Source organism: Hyla sarda, chromosome 4 (genome assembly GCF_029499605.1).
Source record: "Hyla sarda isolate aHylSar1 chromosome 4, aHylSar1.hap1, whole genome shotgun sequence".
NCBI lineage: Eukaryota > Metazoa > Chordata > Amphibia > Anura > Hylidae > Hyla > Hyla sarda.
Window position 1 is genome coordinate 26,137,402 of NC_079192.1, and position 24,397 is coordinate 26,161,798.

A 24,397-nucleotide genomic window follows, 5' to 3' on the forward strand; every position below is an offset into this window, starting at 1 on the left:
GAAAATGTCACTTTAGGCTTTTTTTTTTTTTAAATCAACTGGTGCCAGAAAGTTAAAAAGATTATTAAATGACTTCTATTAAAAAATCTTAATCCTTCCAGTACTTATTAGCTGCTAAATACTACAGAGGAAATTATTTTCTTTTTGGAACACAGAGCTCTCTGCTGACATCTCTGTCCATTTTAAGAACTGTCCAGAGTAGGAGAAAATCCCCATAGCAAACATATGCTGCTCTGGACAGTTCCTAAAATGGACAGAGATATCATCAGAGAGCACTGTGGTCATGATGTCAGCAGAGAGCTCTGTGTTCCAAAAAGAAAACCATTTCCTCTGTAGTATATAGACCCTAAAAAGTACTGGAAGGATTAAGAATTTTTAATAGAAGTAATTTACAAATCTGTTTAACTTTTTGGCACCAGTTGATTTAAAAAAAAAAAAGTTTTCCACGGCATTATCCCTTTAACAATTTAGATGCATTAAAAAATGTAAAAATAAATCAATTTGGGTAATAAAAACTCTTATTTTCATACTGACTTGTTATTTGATCAGTAGTCAGACCTCTTTCTTTCTTTATTGGCCGTTCATTTGTGGTCACCCCTGAAAAGATGCATAAATTATTGTTAATTCCTTCAGTAGAGATGTCAGCATTTTCTAATGATATTACCAACTATGAAATGTTCTTTTAAAGGGGTACGCTGGTGAAAAACCTTTTTTTTTTTTTTTTAAATCTTGGTGCCAGAAAGTTAAACAGATTTGTAAATTATATCTATTAAAGAATCTTAATCCTTCCTGTACTTATTAGCTGCTTCATCCCCTGGTTGGACTTGATGGACGTATGTCTTTTTTCAACCATACTAACTATGTAACTATGTAACTATGTAACTATGTACTACAGCGGAAATTCTTTTCTTTTTGAAACACAGAACTGTCTGCTGACATCACGAGCACAGTGCTCTCTGCTGACATCTCTGTCCATTTTAGGAACTGTCCAGAACAGCATATATTTGCTATGGGGATTTCCTTTTACCCTGGACAGTTCCTAAAAATGGACAGAGATGTCAGCAGAGAGCACTGTGTTTCAAACGGAAAATAATTTCCACTGTAGTATTCAGCAGCTAATAAGTACACGAAGGATTAAGCTTTTTAATAGAAATAATTTACAAATCTGTTTAACTTTCTGGCACCTGTTGATTTAAAAAAAAAAAAAAAAAGTTTTTCACCGGAGTACCCCTTTAAAGCAGAATTGTTGATACTAATTCCTTATATGAGTTCTTTTTTTTTTCCATTGGTTTTTTAATGGGGATTTTCATTCTATATTGGATTAATACAAGAGTATAGCATTTATTTATGTAAAATAATATAATAATATAACTACTCATATGTACAAGAATATAACTACTGTAATAATGCTCCTATATACAAGAATATAACTACTATAATACTGCCTCCTATATACAAGAATATAACTACTATAATACTGCTCCTATATACAAGAATAGAACTACTATAATACTGCTCCCTATATACAAGAATATAACTACTATAATACTGCTCCTATATACAAGAATAGAACTACTATAATACTGCTCCTATATACAAGAATAGAACTACTATAATACTGCTCTTATATACAAGAATATAACTACTATAATACTGCCTCCTATATACAAGAATATAACTACTATAATACTGCTCCTATATACAAGAATAAAACTACTATAATACTGCTCCTATATACAAGAATATAACTACTATAATACTGCTCCTATATACAAGAATATAACTACTATAATACTGCTCCTATATACAAGAATATAACTACTATAATACTGCTCCTATATACAAGAATATAACTATTATAATACTGCTCCTATATACAAGAATATAACTACTATAATACTGCCCCTATATACAAGAATAGAACTACTATAATACTGCTCCTATATACAAGAATAGAACTACTATAATACTGCTCCTATATACAAGAATATATCTACTATAATACTGCTCCTATATACAAGAATAGAACTACTATAATACTGCTCCTATATACAAGAATAGAACTACTATAATACTGCTCCTATATACAAGAATAGAACTACTATAATACTGCTCCTATATACAAGAATAGAACTACTATAATACTGCTCCTATATACAAGAATAGAACTACTATAATACTGCTCCTATATACAAGAATATAACTACTATAATACTGCTCCTATATAAAAGAATATACCTACTATAATACTGCTCCTATATACAAGAATATAACTACTATAATACTGCTCCCTATGTACAAGAATATAACTACTATAATACTGCTCCTATATACAAGAATATATCTACTATAATACAGCTCCTATATACCAGAATATAACTACTATAATACTGCTTCTATATACAAGAATATAACTACTATAATACTGCCTCCTATATACAAGAATAAAACTACTATAATACTGCTCCTATATACAAGAATATAACTACTATAATACTGCCTCCTATGTATAAGAATATAACTACTATAATACTGCTCCTATATACAAGAATATAACTACTATAATACTGCTCCTATGTACAAGACTATAACTACTATAATACTGCCTCCTATATACAAGAATATAACTACTATAATACTGCTCCTATATACAAGAATATAACTACTATAATACTGCTTGTCACGATGCCGGCTGGCAGGAGGTGGATCCTCTGTGCCAGAGAGGGATTGGCGTGGACCGTGCTAGTGGACCGGTTCTAAGGTACTACTGGTGTTCACCAGAGCCCGCCGCAAAGCGGGATGGTCTTGCTGCGGCGGTAGTAACCAGGTCGTATCCACTAGCAACGGCTCAACCTCTCTGACTGCTGAAGATAGGCGCGGTACAAGGGAGTAGACAAAAGCAAGGTCGGACGTAGCAGAAGGTCGGGGCAGGCAGCAAGGATCGTAGTCAGGGGCAACGGCAGGAGGTCTGGAACACAGGCTAGGAACACACAAGGGAACGCTTTCACTAGGCACAAGGGCAACAAGATCCGGCGAGGGAGTGCAGGGGAAGTGAGGTATACATAGGGAGTGCACAGGTGAAGACACTAATTGGAACCACTGCGCCAATCAGTGGCGCAGTGGCCCTTTAAATCGCAGAGACCCGGCGCGCGCGCGCCCTAGGGAGCGGGGCCGCGCGCGCCGGGACAGGACCGAGGGAGAGCGAGTCAGGTACGGAAGCCGGGGTGCGCATCGCGAGCGGGCGCCACCCGCATCGCGAATCGCATCCCGGCTGGAGGCGGTATCGCAGCGCACCCGGTCAGTGGATCTGACCGGGGCGCTGCCGTAGCGAGGATGTTGCGAGCGCTCCGGGGAGGAGCGGGGACCCGGAGCGCTCGGCGTAACAGTACCCCCCCCCTTGGGTCTCCCCCTCTTCTTAGAGCCTGAGAACATGAGGACCAGACTTTTATCTAGGATATTGTCCTCAGGTTCCCAGGATCTCTCTTCAGGACCACAGCCCTCCCAGTCAACTAAAAAAAAAGTTTTTCCTCTGACCTTTTTGGAGGCCAGTATCTCCTTTACGGAGAAGATGTCCGAAGAACCGGAGACAGGAGTAGGAGAAATAAGTTTGGGAGAGAAACGGTTGATGATGAGTGGTTTAAGAAGAGAGACGTGAAAGGCATTAGGAATACGAAGAGAAGGAGGAAGAAGAAGTTTGTAAGAGACAGGATTAATCTGGGACAAAATTTTGAAAGGACCAAGATAGCGTGGTCCCAATTTGTAACTGGGGACACGGAAGCGGACATATTTAGCGGAGAGCCATACCTTGTCTCCGGGAGAAAAAATGGGGGGAGCTCTTCTTTTCTTATCGGCAAATTTTTTCATGCGAGATGAAGCCTGTAAGAGAGAATTTTGGGTCTCTTTCCATATGGTGGAAAGATCACAAGTTATTTCATCCACAGCGGGCAAACCAGAGGGCAAGGGAGTAGGAAGGGGGGGAAGAGGGTGACGGCCGTACACCACGAAAAATGGGGATTTGGAAGAGGATTCAGAGACTCTGAAGTTGTACGAGAATTCGGCCCATGGTAGAAGATCTGCCCAGTCATCCTGGCGGGAGGAAACAAAATGCCGTAAATAGTCACCCAGGACCTGGTTAATTCTTTCTACTTGCCCATTGGATTGAGGATGATAAGCAGAAGAGAAGTTTAATTTAATCTTGAGTTGTTTACAGAGAGCCCTCCAGAATTTTGACACGAATTGGACGCCTCTATCCGAGACGATCTGCGTGGGCAAACCGTGAAGACGAAAAATGTGTACAAAAAATTGTTTTGCCAACTGAGGCGCTGAAGGAAGACCAGGAAGGGGAATAAAATGTGCCATCTTGGAAAATCGATCAACGACCACCCAAACATTGGTGTTGCCACGGGATGGGGGTAAGTCAGTAATAAAGTCCATACCAATCAGAGACCAAGGCTGTTCGGGGACAGGCAGAGGATGAAGTAGACCAGCAGGCTTCTGGCGAGGAGTCTTATCCCGGGCACAGACAGTACAGGCCCGCACAAAATCAACAACATCCGTCTCCAGAGTCGGCCACCAATAGAAACGAGAGATGAGTTGCAAGGATTTTTTGATGCCCGCATGGCCTGCGAGGTGGGAGGAGTGACCCCATTTGAGGATTCCGAGGCGTTGGCGTGGAGAAACGAAGGTCTTCCCAGGAGGAGTTTGCCTGATGGAGGCTGGAGAAGTGGAGATCAGGCAGTCAGGAGGAATGATGTGTTGCGGAGAGAGCTCTACTTCCGAGGCATCCGAGGAACAAGAGAGAGCATCGGCCCTAATGTTCTTGTCGGCAGGGCGAAAGTGAATTTCAAAATTAAAACGGGCAAAGAACAGAGACCACCTGGCCTGGCGAGGATTCAGCCGTTGGGCAGACTGGAGATAGGAGACATTCTTGTGATCGGTGTAAATGATAACTGGAAATTTTGATCCCTCCAGCAGATGCCTCCATTCCTCAAGTGCTAATTTAATGGCCAGTAGCTCTCGATCCCTGATGGAGTAGTTCCTCTCCGCCGGAGAGAAGGTCCTAGAAAAAAAACCACAAGTAACAGCATGCCCGGAAGAGTTTTTTTGTAGAAGGACCGCTCCAGCTCCCACTGAGGAGGCATCAACCTCCAATAGGAAGGGTTTAGATGGGTCAGGTCTGGAGAGCACGGGAGCAGAAGAAAAGGCAGACTTGAGCCGTTTAAAAGCGTCTTCCGCTTGAGGAGGCCAGGACTTAGGATTGGCATTCTTCTTGGTTAAAGCCACGATAGGAGCCACAATGGTGGAAAAATGTGGAATAAATTGTCTGTAATAATTGGCGAACCCCAAAAAACGTTGGATAGCACGGAGTCCGGAGGGGCGTGGCCAATCTAAGACGGCAGAGAGTTTATCTGGATCCATTTGTAGTCCCTGGCCAGAGACCAAGTATCCTAGGAAAGGAAGAGATTGACATTCAAACAGACATTTCTCCATTTTGGCATAAAGTTGATTGTCTCGAAGTCTCTGAAGAACCATGCGGACATGCTGGCGGTGTTCTTCTAAGTTGGCAGAAAAAATCAGAATATCGTCCAGATACACAACAACACAGGAATATGAGAGATCACGAAAAATTTCATTAACAAAGTCTTGGAAGACGGCAGGGGCGTTGCACAGGCCAAAGGGCATGACCAGATACTCAAAGTGTCCATCTCTAGTGTTAAATGCAGTTTTCCATTCGTCCCCCTCCCTGATGCGGATGAGATTATAAGCACCTCTTAAGTCCAGTTTGGTAAAGATGTGGGCACCTTGGAGGCGATCAAAGAGTTCAGAGATAAGAGGTAGGGGGTAGCGGTTCTTTACCGTGATTTTATTAAGTCCGCGGTAGTCAATGCAAGGACGTAGGGAGCCATCTTTCTTGGACACAAAGAAAAATCCAGCTCCGGCAGGAGAGGAGGATTTGCGAATAAACCCCTTTTTTAAATTTTCCTGGATGTATTCAGACATAGCAAGAGTCTCTGGGGCGGACAGAGGATAAATTCTGCCCCGGGGTGGAGTAGTGCCCGGAAGGAGGTCAATAGGACAGTCATAAGGCCTGTGAGGAGGTAAAGTCTCAGCTTGTTTTTTGCAAAATACGTCAGCATAGTCCATATAGGCCTTAGGGAGACCGGTTACAGGGGGAACCACAGGGTCACGGCAGGGAGTACTGGGAACCGGTTTAAGGCAGTCTTTGAAACAAGAGGTACCCCAGCTCTTGATCTCCCCTGTGGACCAATCAAGGGTAGGGGAATGGCGTTGAAGCCATGGTAGTCCAAGGAGAATTTCGGAAGTGCAATTGGGGAGGACCAAAAACTCAATTTTTTCGTGATGAGGTCCGATGCACATTAGGAGGGGTTCCGTGCGGTAACGCACGGCACAGTCCAATCTTTCATTGTTAACGCAATTGATGTAGAGGGGTCTGGCGAGACTGGTCACTGGGATGTTGAACCTGTTGATGAGAGAGGCCAAAATAAAGTTTCCTGCAGATCCGGAATCCAAGAAGGCCTTAGTGGAGAAGAAGAAGGTAGAGGCAGATATCCGCACAGGCACAGTAAGGTGTGGAGAAGCAGAGTTGACATCAAGGACTGTTTCACCTTTGTGCGGAGTCAGCGTACGTCTTTCCAGGCGGGGAGGGCGGATAGGACAATCCTTCAGGAAGTGTTCGGTACCGGCACAGTACAGGCAGAGATTCTCCATGCGGCGTCGTGTCCTCTCTTGAGGTGTCAGGCGAGACCGGTCAACTTGCATAGCCTCCACGGCGGGAGGCACAGGAACGGATTGCAGAGGACCAGAGGAGAGAGGAGCCGGGGAGAAAAAACGCCTCGTGCGAACAAAGTCCATATCCTGGCAGAGCTCCTGACGCCTTTCGGAAAAACGCATGTCAATGCGAGTGGCTAGATGAATGAGTTCATGTAGGTTAGCAGGAATTTCTCGTGCGGCCAGAACATCTTTAATGTTGCTGGATAGGCCTTTTTTAAAGGTCGCGCAGAGGGCCTCATCATTCCAGGATAATTCGGAAGCAAGAGTACGGAATTGTATGGCGTACTCGCCAACGGAAGAATTACCCTGGACCAGGTTCAGCAGGGCAGTCTCAGCAGAAGAGGCTCGGGCAGGTTCCTCAAAGACACTTCGAATTTCCGAGAAGAAGGAGTGTACGGAGGCAGTGACGGGGTCATTGCGGTCCCAGAGCGGTGTGGCCCATGATAGAGCTTTTCCAGACAGAAGGCTCACTACGAAAGCCACCTTAGACCTTTCAGTAGGAAACTGGTCCGACATCATCTCCAAGTGCAATGGAGTAGACAAAAGCAAGGTCGGACGTAGCAGAAGGTCGGGGCAGGCAGCAAGGATCGTAGTCAGGGGCAACGGCAGGAGGTCTGGAACACAGGCTAGGAACACACAAGGGAACGCTTTCACTAGGCACAAGGGCAACAAGATCCGGCGAGGGAGTGCAGGGGAAGTGAGGTATACATAGGGAGTGCACAGGTGAAGACACTAATTGGAACCACTGCGCCAATCAGTGGCGCAGTGGCCCTTTAAATCGCAGAGACCCGGCGCGCGCGCGCCCTAGAGAGCGGGGCCGCGCGCGCCGGGACAGGACCGAGGGAGAGCGAGTCAGGTACGGAAGCCGGGGTGCGCATTGCGAGCGGGCGCCACCCGCATCGCGAATCGCATCCCGGCTGGAGGCGGTATCGCAGCGCACCCGGTCAGTGGATCTGACCGGGGCGCTGCCGTAGCGAGGATGTTGCGAGCGCTCCGGGGAGGAGCGGGGACCCGGAGCGCTCGGCGTAACACTGCTCCTATATAAAAGAATATAACTACTATAATACTGCTCCTATATACAAGAATATAACTACTATAATACTGCTCCTATATACAAGAATATAACTACTATAATACTGCTCCTATATACAAGAATATAATTACTATAATACTGCTCCTATATACAAGAATATAACTACTATAATACTGTCTCCTATATACAAGAATATAACTACTATAATACTGCTCCTATATACAAGAATATAACTACTATAATACTGCTCCTATATACAAGAATATAACTACTATAATACTGGCTCCTATATACAAGAATATAACTACTATAATACTGCCTCCTATATACAAGAATATAACTACTATAATACTGCTCCTATATACAAGAATATAACTACTATAATACTGCCTCCTATATACAAAAATATAACTACTATAATACTGCTCCTATATACAAGAATATAACTACTATAATACTGCCTCCTATATACAAGAATATAACTACTATAATACTGCTCCTATATACAAGAATATAACTACTATAATACTGCCTCCTATATACATGAATATAACTACTATAATACTGCTCCTATATACAAGAATATAACTACTATAATACTGCTCCTATATACAAGAATATAACTACTATATTACTGCTCCAATATACAAGAATATAACTACTATATTACTGCTCCAATATACAAGAATATAACTACTATAATACTGCCCCCTATATACAAGAATATAACTACTATAATACTGCTCCTATATACAAGAATATAACTACTATATTACTGCTCCAATATACAAGAATATAACTACTATAATACTGCTCCTATATACAAGAATATAACTACTATATTACTGCTCCAATATACAAGAATATAACTACTATGCTGCAAAAGAAATTTAACACTAACTCCAGTTTGTATTTTCTTCCCCATTTGCAGGGATTATAGACACGAGGGATCCCATTGGTAGGACAAGGTTTTGAGGCTCGTCCCCTCTTCTATAAGCTTCTTATGGACTAGTAGATATAGGAGATCACACAGTGCTACTTAGAGTTGCCTATTCTCAGCACTACTGAAAAAGGTGAGCAAACCACTCCATAGGATGGTGTAGTATGTTACTCTATAAACCGGGCACTACAAAACAACATATACTGTACAGCATACATTTCATTTAACATTTCTTCATGCTAAAGCAGTGGTCCCCAATCCAGTCCTCAAGTCCCACCAATATTCTTTTTTTTTTTTTTTTTTTTTTTCAGTTACTCCATTGGAATAAACAGGGAAGAAATCAAATCCTGAACTGTTGGTGGTCTTGAGGACTGGGTTGGCAACCTCTGTGGTGAAGTCTGCCACTTTAAGACAGATACTTTTTTAATATATATATATATATATATATATATATATATATATATATGCAATGGAGACTGTGAAGTCCGCTCTCACTGAACATCCAGGTTGCTCACCTGTGCCCGGGACCGGCCGGTACCGCCTTCGGCCAAAAGTCCAATCAACAAAAGAAGAAGGTCTGGCACGTTAGGTGGTGGATAAAACAAGCTTTCCTTTATTCAGAAATCTTGACACGATTCACATACAGAAAAAGGTCTGACGCATTTCATTTACGTTGAGGCTTAATCGTAGAGTCTACGATTAAGCCTCAACGTAGGTGAAACGCGTCAGCCCTTTTTCTGTATGTGAATCGTGTCAAGATTTGTGAATAAAGGAAAGCTTGTTTTATCCATCACCTAACGTGCCGGACCTTCTTCTTTTGTTGAGATATATATATATATATATATATATATATATATATATATATATACAGAAATAAGAATAAAAAAAGCAAAACTTACCTGCAGCCTGCAAGGCAAACCCAACAATGACTGTGAGGACCAAGGACTTCATGTCGGAATTGTCCTTTCCCAACAAGATAAATAACCCATATGAGAAGACAAGATAAACACCTTATTTTATAGCATGGAGGTCACCCCATACGATTTGCATAGAGTCATATAATGTATAGATTAATTTTGTTATTACTGTTTTACGGCACGTCTGCTGAGTCAACAATTCAAGGTCTAAGGGAAATAAAAGAGAGTTCCTGCTTCATGTATGGTGGGGGTGTGAGGTCAATGAACCCTAGTGAGACTAATCCGTTCTTTACTTTGCGATATCATAGGCTATCCAATACTTTGGGGCACAGAATTTAGGCCTAGATAACATCCCTATGCCAGACACAACAGTGAGTGTGCACTTTTTTAGGGTGGCTAAGACAAATATAGCTTCTCACTGCAAAAGTCTAGACTTACCTACTCTACCAAACTTTTTTTTTTTTTTTTTTTTTTTTTTTAAATCAACTGGTTCCAGAAAGTTATACAGATTTGTAAATTACTTCTATTAAAAAATCTTAATCCTTCAAGTACTTATCAGTCCAGTTCTGCTGTATACTACAGAGGAAGTTCTTTTCATTTTGAATTTCCTTTCTATCTGACCACAGTGCTCTCTGCTGACCCCTCTGTCCATTTTAGGAACTGTCCAGAGTAGGAGCAAATCCCCATAGCAAACATATGCTTCTCTGGACAGTTCCTAAAATGGACAGAGGTGTCTGCAGAGAGCACTGTGATCAGACAGAAAGGAAATTCAAAAAGAAAAGAACTTCCACTGGAGCGTACAGCAGCTGATAATTACTGGAAGGATTAAGATTTTTAAATAGAAGTAATTTACAAATCTGTTTAACTTTCTGGTACCAAGTGATTTAAAAAGAATATATTTTCCAGGGGAGTACCCCTTTAATAAGTATCACACATCTTAAAGGGGTTCTCCACCATAAGGTATTTTAGCACGTACCTGGCAGACAGTAATGAACATGCTTAGAAAGGATCTGCGCTTGTCTTGGGGATAAATGGCTATGTTGTGAGATTACCATAATACTGTGGCTAGCTTTTTATGAACTGCTATTTCCTGTTTGACTTTTCTTTTTTTGACTACAAATCCCATAATTCCCTTTTCCTCGCTCCCACACATCAGCCACCCCACCCATTGAAACATAAATGAGCTGCATCCATTCAAGACCTGTGGTTTTCAATCAGGGTGCCTACAGCTGTTGCATTAGTTGCAGATTGATCTCTCTCCCACCAAGCGATCGCTCCACCCATTGAAGCAGAATGGCTCCCTGTCATCAGATGACTAGTGAGTCAGGTCTCGGCCGCATTGCAACCTGGGAAAAATCTGATACAACAGTCATTTTGTATGCTATTAATAATAAATATTGGAGTGAAAATCACAGAAGAATTGTGAGAAAACAGTCACACACAGGTACATACACTATATTATGAAACTTGCCAGTGGGTGAGATGATTCGGGCACGCAGGAATTGTACTACAGATGATGAGTTCTTGGCGGAGGCTGAATCTATCCGAACACGTTTAAAGGCACGTGGATACCCAGATTGGTCACTTAAGAGAGCCATCAAAATTGCTTTTGACCGCAACAGACAGGAACTTTTGATTAGTTCCCGCAAACCTTAAATGAAAAATAACAGTCCATCCCCGGTTGCCTTTACCACCTCCTACAGCACTGATTTCCCCGCTATCTGTAAAATTATTCACATATACATGGCCATGATTCTAACTGATCCACTATATGGGTGCATTAAAGATGTAGGTTATCGATGTATTCCTAAAAAAGCCCCTACAATAGGCCAAATTGTTTACCCCAGTCTTTTACATTAAAGATGTAGGTTATCGATGTATTCCTAAAAAAGCCCCTACAATAGGCCAAATTGTTTACCCCAGTCTTTTTTCCAGCTTTAGACCCACTCCACCTACCTGGTTGTCCTACCCCGGTTCCTACAGGTGCGGACACAGCCGATGTGTCTGTTGCTCTGTCATGCACGTCACCAGATCTTTCACATCATTTGTCACTAATGCTACTTACACAATCAAACAGTACATCAATTGTAACACCACATATGTGGTGTATCTGGTGTCGTGCATGACCTGTCGAGTACAACACATTGGATGTACAACTAATCCTCTTAAAGTTCGACTGAGGAAACATTTGTCAGACATCCCCCATTTTAACTCTCGAAACACCTCAGCAGTGTCGAAGCATTGTGCTGAATTACACCATGGCAGCTACTCCTCCTTACAATGTGTCGCGATTGAACGTGTCAATTTACCTAAAAGAGGAGGCGATCTAAAACAAAAGCTACTCAATCGAGAAGTTTTTTGGATTCTTAAATTATGTACTCGAGTCCCTTTAGGCATGAATAAACGTCAAGATGTTATCCTACATTATTAAACAAATTTTTGTATGTTTACTTTATGTTCAACCATTTTTCTATATAATTATGAATAGTGACATATTTATCCTTATATGTTCACTCTATATTTCATCATTTTTTTTTTATTGATTATGAATAGTAAATTACATATATAAGCCTTAATTCATATGTGATACATCTTCCGTTTACTCCTGTGACATCACCGGTTCTTGAACATGTTGGCAATTTTGTTTATTTGTTTTCTTATTATTTTTTAATTGTAACTCTAAGTTTTTCTTTCCTATGTCCTTCCTTATCTGGATCATATGTTACACATATATTTTGTTCTTTAATTATCTATGCATTTATTTCTATTTGCTTATACCATATTATATCTATGTGTAAGGGGTTAATCCCTGCCCGGTCACATGATCTGTGATCGACCTGAATTGCTCCCCACCTATATAAACCCGCATGTACTATGCAAAAATTGTATGACTAAGAGCGCATTCATCGCTTGAAACGCGTTACTTGTATCCTCCTTGTCTTATGGATTAAAATCTTTTTATCTGCATCAAGCTGGATCCATCTCTCTTTGTTCTTCTGATTAGCTGGTGCCGTCCAGCACCTGGATTCGTGCTCTGCTGTCCGAGGCGGGGTGAGCTGGTCTTCATCTTATCTGCACTATATTATGAACAACACTAGCTTAACCGACCCTGTAGCATAGTCAAATTAAAAAAAAATCCTGGAATACCCCTTTAACTGCTTGATTCAGCTAACTGCTATATTCATCATTGCCTACCTCAGTTTACATCTACCTGGTCAAAATGGTTCGAGTTTAACCTGTTAAGGACATAGGGAATACAGGTACGCCCTGGTGTTCTGGTACTTAAAGGGGCACTCAGCCCCTAGACATCTTATCCCCTATCCAAAGGGTTGGACCCCCTGTGATCTCTGGGCCATCACCACAACGTTCTGAACATGGAAGCTTAGGGCTTCTGTGTTCATGACGTTACGCCACATTCATAGACCTGAATGGAGGGGGTGTGACGGCTGTGTACTAGCCTTGATGTACTTGCCAGTAGCTCAGTGGAACTCATCAAAATTATGTGATGTGATTGCAGGTATTCGGTGAGCTAAATTGGTAGAGCAGGGCCCTGTTACCCGCCTCCTGTGGCCAATCACTGATTCGCTGATGTATCCTTGCTTAGCCAGGGTTAGATCTATGGATCACCGATCACACTGTGTAATGCTATGCCCTATGGGGACTTGAAAAGTGTAAAATTAAACATAGAAAAATGTTTGTAAATTTATATAAAACCCCCTCCCCTAATAAAAAATTTACATATTTGGTATGGCTGCGTGCGTAATTGTCTAAACTATTAAAACATAATCTTTATGATTCCGCATGATAAACGCTGTGAACATAAAAAAATACCAAACACCAAAAATACTGATTTTTAATCACATCATTTATCAGAAAAATAGTGACAAAAAGCAATCAAAAAGTCTCATCAAAACAAAAATGGTAACAGATCACGGCGCAAAAAATGAGCCTTCATACATCCCCATATATGGAAAAATAAAAAGTTATAGGGGTCAGAAAAGAACCGTTTTATGCATATCAATTTTGTTAAAAAAAAGTTAGCATTTTTTTTTTTTTACAGTAGTACAGTAATAGAAAAACTATATAAATTGGGTATTGCTTTAAGGGGTAGTCTACTGCCCCAGCGTCCAGAACGTTTAGTTCAGAACACTGGGTGCGGGGGTCGTGACGTCACGGCCACGCCCCTCATGACTTTATACCCTCTCAATGCAAGTCTATGGGAGGGGGCGTGAAGACCGTCACGCCCCCTCCCATAGACTTGCATTGTTGCAGTGAGGGGGTGTGGTGTGATGTCACTACCCCCGCAGCCCATACTCAGCATTTGGAACTAAATGTTCCGGACACTGGGGCAGTGGAGTACCCTTTTAATCACATTGACCTACAGAATAAAGATAACGGATTATTTTTACCATAAAGCGCACTGCGTAAAACCACCAAGAAAATTGGATAGAAAGACAACTTCCTTATGGAAATCCCAAGTGTGGTCAATGCAATACGTGTAATTATTTTTCCGATGTGAAGCAAGTCCGCCTTGGTACGCATACTATTAATATTAGTAACTTTATCACGTGCAAAACAAAATATGTAGTTTATGCTTCAATTTGTACATGCGGACAATATTACATTGGATAAACTATAAGACCTCTCCATATGCGAATCCGCGAACACTTCAGATCCTTACAAACAGGACGGGGATGTCCGCGAGTGACCGATCATATGAAGACGGTCCATGACAACAAAAAAGAAGATTGATGCTTTCTAGGACTTGCAGTTGTGAAAATTCAAGCGGGTGGAGGGGATAGGCACAAACAATTATTGCAGAAAGAAACTGAACTAATACTTAGGACAGATGCGTTGGGACCGCTTGGTCTGAACGAGCATGGAGACCTGAGCGTCTTTGCTCACTAACAGCTGTAGCATGATTAACACCTTCCTTTACTGAGTGGCGGATGGCAATGCTCGGGGAAGGTTAGTGATTATATATTTTTATCCAAGGTAACAATTGGACGGATTATTTAGTACGGTAAAGAAGAAACTGAATAATGCTGCACTCACCAGCGGGGTGGCAAACGACTGAAGGTTTTCGCGCAAGCTAGCGCTTCTTCCGGCTAGCTTGTGCGAAAACCTCCGGTCGTTTGCCTCTGAGCGCACACAGTCTGCAGTCCGGTGTCCCCGATGAATTCCACGAGAGGAGCTTAGAGTCTATAGCTAGCGGTGAGTGCAGGATTATTCAGCTTCTTCTTTACCGTACTTTTGCTGATATCTACCCATTCTACACGTCCTAGCACCTCCGACGCAGGCTCACTTGTATCTTAACCGGATGACTACTGTATTGCTAGCACTCTCGCATCATTAATATTTGATCCACACTACATGGGCAGTGCCATCGGTTCCCTTCTCACCTACATTGGACTGATTATGTGTACTGCTCGAGGATCCTAGGTGTGGCTGGAGAGGAAGCAGCAGTGCCGACGATATGCTGTCTCTTGAGTAAAAAACCAAACTCCCCAAAATTTTCTAAATGTGCAGTCTTCTTATAAATTTCCGCCCACAAATAAAAAAATTTTGGTTTTGTGGTACATTTTATGGTAAAATGAAAGGTGTCATTACAAAATACAATTGGTTGCTCAAGAAACAAGCCTTCATATGGGTCTGTAGGTGGAAAAAGAAAAGATTTATGGATTTTAAAAGGAGAGGAGGAAAAAAAGGAAAATGCAAATTGGCTGTGTCCTTAAGGTGACGTTAGTACTTGTCAGAAGCTGCTGTTTTCTTTTTGTGAAATGGCTATTTCCTGTTGGAGTTCCCTCCAACTACAAGCCCCAGGATTCATTGTTTGTAGTGATCCAATGTTTCAGGCCACACTGCAACCTGGGAAAACCTTGTATGCTGTTAAAAATAAAGATTGGGGTGAAGATCACATAAGAATTGTGCGACCACCATCACACACAGGTACAGACACGTTATTATGAACTACACTTACTTGATAGCCTATGCAGCATAGTCAAATAAAAATAAATCCTAGAAAATCCCTTTAAGGCCAAAATGCGATTGATGTTATCTCTCTGCAGGAGTGGATAGTATCAGTCTCTGTTTATGCATTAATAGGCACTTGTTTAGCTCTATCCTCCCCACATTGTCACGATTCGGCTTACAGGTTGTGGATCCACTGTGTCAGCGAGGGATTGGCGTGGACCGTGCTAGTGGACTGGTTCTAAGAGGCTACTGGTGTTCACCAGAGCCCGCCGCAAAGCGGGATGGTCTTGCTGCGGCAGTAGCAACCAGGTCATATCCACTAGCAACGGCTCAACCTCGCTGACTGCTGAGAAGGCGTGGGACAGAAGGACTAGGCAGAGGCAAGGTCAGACGTAGCAGAAGGTCGGGGTAGGCAGCAAGGTTCGTAGTCAATATGGATAGCAGGAGATCAGGTAACACAGGCTTGGACAACACTAAACGCTTTCACTGGCACAAGGCAACAAGATCCGGCAAGGGAGTGCAGGGGAAGTGATGTGATATAGCCAGGGAGCAGGTGGAAGCCAATTAAGCTAATTGGGCCAGGCACCAATCATTGGTGCACTGGCCCTTTAAGTCTCAGAGAGCTGGCGCGCGCGCGCCCTAGAGAGCGGAGCCGCGCGCGCCAGAACATGACAGCAGGGGACCGGGACGGGTAAGTGACTTGGGATGCGATTCGCAAGCGGGCGCGTCCCGCTGTGCGAATCGCATCCCCGACGGCCATGTCAGTGCAGCGCTCCCGGTCAGCGGGACTGACCGGGGCGCTGCAGGGAGAGAGACGCCGTGAGCGCTCCGGGGAGGAGCAGGGACCCGGAGCGCTCGGCGTAACAGTACCCCCCCCCCCCCCTTAGGTCTCCCCCTTTCTTTGTCCGGTAACTGCTTTCCATGGGATGAGGACACCGGGAGTGATTGAAGGGTTTCCTCAACGGCAGGCCGTACAGCAGGAGTGGGAATGGGGAGGGAGGGCAGAGGGTGAAGCTTGGCACGGGGCAGGGTGACACCAGGACGGGGGCCATGAGGAGGCACTGAGGCTTGCCTGACGGGACTGGGAGGGGGGGGAGAGGCATTTCTTGTGGCAAGCAGAGTCCCAGTTCTTGATCTCCCCGGTGGTCCAGTCAAGGGTGGGAGAATGAAGCTGGAGCCATGGCAGACCGAGGAGGACCTCAGAGGTGCAGTTGGGAAGGACGAAAAATTCAATCCTTTCGTGGTGGGGTCCAATGCACATTAAGAGGGGTTTTGTGCGGTAACGCACGGTGCAATCCAATCTAACTCCGTTGACCGCGGAAATGTAGAGCGGCTTGACGAGACGGGTCACCAGGATGCAGAATTTATTCACCAAAGAATCCAAAATGAAATTCCCAGAGGCACCAGAGTCCAAGCAGGCCACGGCTGAGAGGGAGGAGTTGGCTGAAGGAGAAATCCGCACGGGCACCGTGAGACGTGGAGAAGCAGACTTTGAACCAAGAGACGCCACACCCACGTGAGCTGGGTGCGTGCGTGCGTTTCCCAGACGAGGAGGACGAATAGGGCAATCCACCAAGAAATGCTCGGTACTGGCTCAGTATAGACAAAGATTTTCTTCCCTACGGCGATTCCTCTCTTCCTGGGTCAGGCGAGACCGATCCACTTGCATGGCCTCCTCGGCGGGAGGCCCAGGCGTAGATTGCAAAGGATACTGTGGGAGAGGTGCCCAGAGATCTAAGTCTTTTTCCTGGCGGAGCTCCTGATGTCTCTCAGAAAAACGCATGTCAATGCGGGTGGCCAAATGGATAAGTTCTTGCAGGTTGGCAGGAATCTCTCGTGCGGCCAGCACATCCTTGATGCTACTGGATAGGCCTTTTTTAAAGGTCGCGCAGAGAGCCTCGTTATTCCATGATAATTCGAAAGCAAGAGTACGAAATTGGATGGCGTACTCGCCCACTGAAGAATTACCCTGGACCAGGTTCAGCAGGGCAGTCTCGGCAGAAGCAGCTCGGGCTGGTTCCTCGAAGACACTACGGACCTCAGCGAAGAAGGACTGGACTGTGGCTGTGGCAGGATCATTGCGGTCCCAGAGCGGTGTGGCCCAAGACAAGGCCTTTCCTGAAAGAAGGCTCACTACGAACGCCACCTTAGACCGTTCTGTAGGAAACAAGTCCGACAACATCTCCATATGCAAGGAACATTGAGACAAAAATCCACGGCAGAGTCTAGAGTCCCCATCAAATTTGTCCGGCAGGGACAAGCGGAGGCTAGGAGCGGCCAATCGCTGCGGAGGAGATGCAGGAGCTGGCGGAGGAGATGGTTGCTGCTGTAGCAGAGGCAGAAGTTGCTGTAACGTGGCGGTCAACTGCGACAGCTGCTGTCCTTGTTGGGCAATCTGCTGTGATTGCTGAGCGACCACCGTGGTCAGGTCAGCGAGACTTGGCAGCGGCACCTCAGCGGGATCCATGGCCGGATCTACTGTCACGATTCGGCTTACAGGTTGTGGATCCACTGTGTCAGCGAGGGATTGGCGTGGACCGTGCCGGTGGACCGGTTCTAAGTGGCTACTGGTGTTCACCAGAGCCCGCCGCAAAGCGGGATGGTCTTGCTGCGGCAGTAGCAACCAGGTCGTATCCACTAGCAACGGCTCAACCTCGCTGACTGCTGAGAAGGCGTGGGACAGAAGGACTAGGCAGAGGCAAGGTCAGACGTAGCAGAAGGTTGGGGCAGGCGGCAAGGTTCGTAGTCAATATGGATAGCAGGAGATCAGGTAACACAGGCTTGGACAACACTAAACGCTTTCACTGGCACAAGGCAACAAGATCCGGCAAGGGAGTGCAGGGGAAGTGATGTGATATAGCCAGGGAGCAGGTGGAAGCCAATTAAGCTAATTGGGCCAGGCACCAATCATTGGTGCACTGGCCCTTTAAGTCTCAGAGAGCTGGCGCGCGCGCGCCCTAGAGAGCGGAGCCGCGCGCGCCAGCACATGACAGCAGGGGACCGGGACGGGTAAGTGACTTGGGATGCGATTCGCGAGCGGGCGCGTCCCGCTGTGCGAATCGCATCCCCGACGGCCATGTCAGTGCAGCGCTCCCGGTCAGCGGGACTGACCGGGGCGCTGCAGGGAGAGAAACGCCGTGAGCGCTCCGGGGAGGAGTGGGGACCCGGAGCGCTCGGCGTAACACACATATTGTATTTTCCCATCTCTTCTGTGATCCCTATGCATTCCGGCCTGCCTCCTCTTTCTCTTTTCTTCTCTTTCCTTATTCCCTTCTTCTCTTTGCACCAGAATTCTGTCTCATTGGAACAGAATTCTGTCTGCGCCAGAAATGAAAAACCCGTGAAACTCTTCATTTTACTGAGAAAACCGAAAATGTGGTGGATTTGAGCTGAGGAAAACCCCACAGATCAGAGCATGTGTAAAGAAAGCAAAATGTAGAGAAACCTTAGTAAATACCTTGGTAAATCAGGGTCAATGTACAGTATATAGGACTTCCGGTACCTTACTCCACAAGCTCCACTCTGCATCTCCTGGTGAATGTGTCAGTCAGGCTGACAAGCCACACCCTCTCCACATTCCATGCCCCATCTTGAAAAGACACGCCAACCCTTTAAGCCCCACTCCTTTTATTTTCAGCTAACAATATCTTTACCACAAAGCAGCCCCACCTGAGGATGGGATATGAGGATTAAAAATGAGCATTAGATATGGGGACGGGATATGGGGACGGGATATGAGGACGGGATATGAGGAAAGGATATGAGGTCGGAATATCAGGAGGGGATTTTTTGGTAAGGAAATGAGGAGGGGATATGGGGTCAGGATTTAAGGATGGGATATGAGGACAAAAGCTTCCTCCCCCGCAAGGATAAGGTAGGAAAAACCAGGCAGCGCCTGGTACTCAGCTAGTATCTATATACACAGTGGTTCCTCAACATATGATGGTAATTCGTTCCAAATGAACCATTGTTTGTTTAAACCATCGTATGTTGAGGGGTCCGTGCAATGTTAAATATAGGAAGGTATACTCACCTGTCCCCGCCGCTCCGGACCATCACCGCTGCCCTAGATGTAGCCGTCCATCGCTGTTGCCACGTCCCCATGGTGTCCCCGCCGCTCCAGACTGTCTCCACTGCCCGGGATCATCGTTCCTTATCACCGTCATCACGTCACTACGCACGCCGCTCCTATTGGATGACGGGACGTCGTATGCGGCGACGTGATGACGACGATGGAGAGCGACGGCAATGTAGGGGATCCCGAAGAGAACGGTACGGAGCGCCGGGGACAGGGGAGTGATCATCACCGGACCACACAGGGCACCTTAAACAGCTATCCGGCGGCAGCTGAAGCAGTCTGCGCTGCCGGATAGCCGTTTATGCGATGGCCCCGACATACAAAAGCATTGTATGTTGATGCTGCCTTCAACATGCGATGGCCTCTGAGAGGCCATCGTATGTTGAATTTATCGTATGTCGGGGCCATTGTAGGTTGGGGGGCACTGAACTCAATGGGGGACATGTATCATTATTTGTGTATGGTAGAAGCATTTTACCCCTTTTCCCGAATTCTAAATTATGTGCAGAAGCGCTAAATTTATCAATCAAGTGCAATGAGCTTCATAAATTGCGGGTAAATATAGTAATCGCCTCAATCCACTCTTTGGAAAATAGAATCAATGATTTAGAGCATCTTGCTACGTTAAGTCCAAGATGGCTTATATTTGCGCAAAAAAAACAGCTCTTGCGGCAAAATTTTTGGTGTAAAAAAAAAGTATGCAGTTAATAAATCCATGTGTACTATAGATGTCACTCCAAGGTACCCTGATTCAGCCACATCTGGAGGACATGCTCTACCAAAACGTGCGCAAAAAAATTGCGGAAAAAAAGGGCTTGCGCAAAATTTTGCGCAAAAAAATACACACAAAACAGGGGTAAAATCTTTGATACATGTCCCCCAATGTGTGTATGTATGTATGTGTGTGTGTATGTGTATGTATGTATGTATGTGTGTGTGTATGTATGTGTGGTGTGTGTATGTATGTGTGTGTGTGTGTATGCATGTGTGTATGTATGTGTGGTGTATGTATGTATGTGTGTGTATGCTTGTATGTGTATGTATGTATGTGTGTGTGTATGTATGTGTGGTGTGTGTATGTATGTGTGTGTGTGTATGCTTGTATGTGTATGTATGGATGTGTGTGTGTATGTGTGTGTGTGTGTATGTGTGTGTGTGTATGCATGTGTGTATGTATGTATGTTGCAGCATTACTTCCAAATGACTAAAGATATTAACTTGGGACACATGTTACTTATAAGTCAACAACGAACATAGGATAGGTAATTTAACTCTTACTCACCCCCATTTGCCAGGGCGGGGTATTTGTTTAAAGTCCCATACATGTCTATGGGAAATATATGTTACTGTATAACTTCCAAACACCTGGTATTTCGATAATACTTGGTCACATGTTACTTATATGTCCACTGAAGATGAGCGAAGTTACAGTGATTCAATTTGTCTCGGCTCGGCAGTTGATGACTTTATCCTGCATAAATTAGTTCAGCTTTCTGGTGCTCCAGTGGGCTGGAAAAGGTGGATACAGTCCTAGGAGAGAGTCTCCAGCCCACCGGAGCACCTGAAAGCTGAACTCCTTTATGCAGGATAAAGTCATCAACTGCCGAGCTGAGAAGTTTGCGACAAATCGAATCACTGTAAATTCACTCACCTCTAATATCTACTAACAATATAGGATAGTTAATTTAACTCTAACCTACCCTCATTAGCGAGGGTCGGGTTTTTTGTTTAAAATCCAATACAAATCTATGGGAAATGTATGTTTCAGCATAACTTCCGTATCGATGGAGATGTTTCGCTAATACTTGGTCACATGTTACTAATATGTCAAATAAAAATATATAATAGTTAAATTAACCCTAACCTACCCCCTTACGTGAAGGATGTTTATTTTTTTCTGTCTTAAGTCCTATGCAAATATATAGGACTTCCAGTACCTTACTCCACAAGCTTTACTCTACATCTCCTGGTGAGTTCATTATTCCGGCCACACACCTCCTGCATGACGCACCCTATGTCGCAAAGCCCCATCCACCATTTAAGCCACACCTCCTTTTATTTTCTACCCTTTTTGTGAATTGGTCCAGCTTGCAAGTCACACCAACTTCTACAAACCCAACTCAGCCCTACCTGAGGACGGGATATGAGGTCGGGATATGAGGACGGCATATGAGGTCGGGATATGAGGTCGGGATATGAGGTCGGGATATGAGGTCGGGATATGAGGTCGGGATATGAGGACGGCATATGAGGTCGGGATATGAGGTTGGGATATGAGGTCGGGATATGAGGACGGGATATGAGGTCGGGATATGAGGTCGGGATATGAGGTCGGGATATGAGGTTGGGATATGAGGCCGGGATATAAGGACGGGATATGAGGTTGGGATATAAGGATGGATATGAGGTTGGGATATAAGGATGGATATGAGGTTGGGATATGAGGTTGGGATATGAGGCCGGGATATGAGGACGGGATATGAGGTTGGGATATGAGGTTAGGATATAAGGATGGATATGAGGTTGGGATATAAGGATGGATATGAGGTTGGGATATGAGGACAGCATATGAGGAAAGTGATATGAGGACGGGATATGAGGGAATAGATATGAGGACAAGATATGAGGTCGGGTTATGAGAACGGGATTTGAGGATGGGATATGAAGACAACTACTTCCCCCTATGCTGCTTTTCCTCCCCCACAAGGATTAGGTAGGAAAAACAGGGCAGCGCTGGGTACTCAGCTAATATATATATATAGGCCAGAAGAAGTGCACAGTGCATGAAATTACCGGTAATAGCCTCTGAGCGCTATGCATCACCTGCTACCGAGATCCACCGGTACCTCTACTTAGGAGCGTCGAGTCGTCAACCCAGCGGTGAGTGCGGATATCTTTTTTGATGTTTCTATTTACCATACAACTGATACATCTATCCTTTCATTTATCCCAGCACCACCGACGACTCTATTTGAGTTTGATGTCCACCACCGCAACGCTATCCTAGTCCTCCAGTGATTTAACCCTTGCATTGCCTTTTCATTAGTAGTGCCACCTTTTGACTGCTGTGCACACACACACACACACACACACACACACATATATATATATATATATATATATATATATATATATATATATATATATATGTCTATTACTATATACTCACCTGCATATCTATGTACTAAGCCTGCATTATACTATACAATACCACGCACCTGTGCATCTCGTCTCTTTTGTGATTTCATAAAATATAACAAAGTTCCCCAATATCGCATTAGACACAAAGGGGGAGATTTATCAAAACCTGTCCAGAGGAAAACTTGCTGAGTTGCTCATAGCAACCAATCAGATCGCTGCTTTCATTTCGCAAAAAAGGTCTCTGCAAAATGAAAGCAGCGATCTGATTGGTTGCAATGAGCAACTCAGCAACTTTCCCTCTGGACAGGTTTTGATAAATCTCCCCCCCAATAAACCTACCGGACAGGATCCTTGTGTCATTTCTTAGGGTCCAGTTTTTTATAGAGAATTTTTTTTCTCCTAGTTTGGCCGTGATTTTTCTAAATAATATACAGAAAACTACCTTGTTTTTTTTTCTTATCGCATCTTATACTGCATCAGTTTTATTGAACTGTTTGAAGTGAATATTAATCTTAAGGAGACAATGTACTTTACATTTTCAGTTTTTTTCTGTAGCTGTACAAAGTCTTATTTTTATCAGATTACTTTTTGTCATGCTGGCGTAAATATGACATACTGTAGCTCTCAATAATCATATATATATATATATATATATATATATATATATATATATATATATATATACAGTGACCCCCCACCCCCCGACCTACGATGGCCCTGACATACGATCATTTCAACATACGATGGCCTCTCAGAGGCAGCATCAACATACGATGCTTTTGTATGTCGGGGCCATCGCATAAACGGCTATCCGGCAGCGCAGACTTCTTCAGTTGCCACCATATAGCTGTTTACGGTGCCCCATGTGGTCCGCTGACGATCACTTACCTGTCCTCGGGGCTCCGGCGCGTCCTCTTCGGGATCCCCTGCATCGTCGGCGCTCTCTATTGTCGTCATCACGTCGCTGCGCACGCCGTCCCGTCATCCAATAGGAGTGGCGTGCGTAGCGACGTGATGGCGGCGACGGAGAGCGAGGATGCCGGGGAAGCAGAGGCCTTGCCGGATCGTCGGGGACACCTCGGGGACACGGCGGCAGCGATGGAAGGCGACATCCAGGGCAGCGGTGACGAGCGGTGACGGTCCGGAGTGGCGGGGACACGTGAGTACAACCTCCAATACCAGTGGTCTTCAACATGCGGACCTCCAGATGTTGCAAAACTACAACTCCCAGCATGCCCGGACAGCCGTTGGCTGTCCGGGCATGCTGGGTTTTGTAGTTTTGCAACATCTCCAATTCTATTTTGCAGTGACTTTAGTAATTTTACCAAAAAATCCACGGCGAAACGGAAAAAAAATTCATTGTGTGACAAAATTGAAGAAAAAATTTAATTTTGTAATTTTTGGGGGCTTCCGTTTCTATGCAGTGCATATTTCGGTAAAAATGACACCTTCTCATTATTCTGTAGGTCCATACAGTTAAAATGATCCCCTACTTATATAGGTTGGATTTTGTCGCACTTCTG

At 44.3% G+C, this 24,397-nt stretch overlaps 1 protein-coding gene across 1 annotated transcript in view; it reads right to left on the reverse strand.

Moving 5' to 3' along the window:
- LOC130367654 (mucin-3B-like) overlaps nucleotides 1-23,026 on the reverse strand; it is a 59,766-nt gene extending 36,740 nt beyond the window's left edge. The window contains exons 1-2 of the mRNA XM_056570210.1: nucleotides 22,952-23,026; nucleotides 535-597 (exon numbers count right to left, since the gene is read on the reverse strand). The gene's annotated coding sequence lies outside the window, so the exon portion shown is untranslated. The remainder of the gene's footprint in view (nucleotides 1-534; nucleotides 598-22,951) is intronic.
- Nucleotides 23,027-24,397: the final 1,371 nt, after the last annotated feature.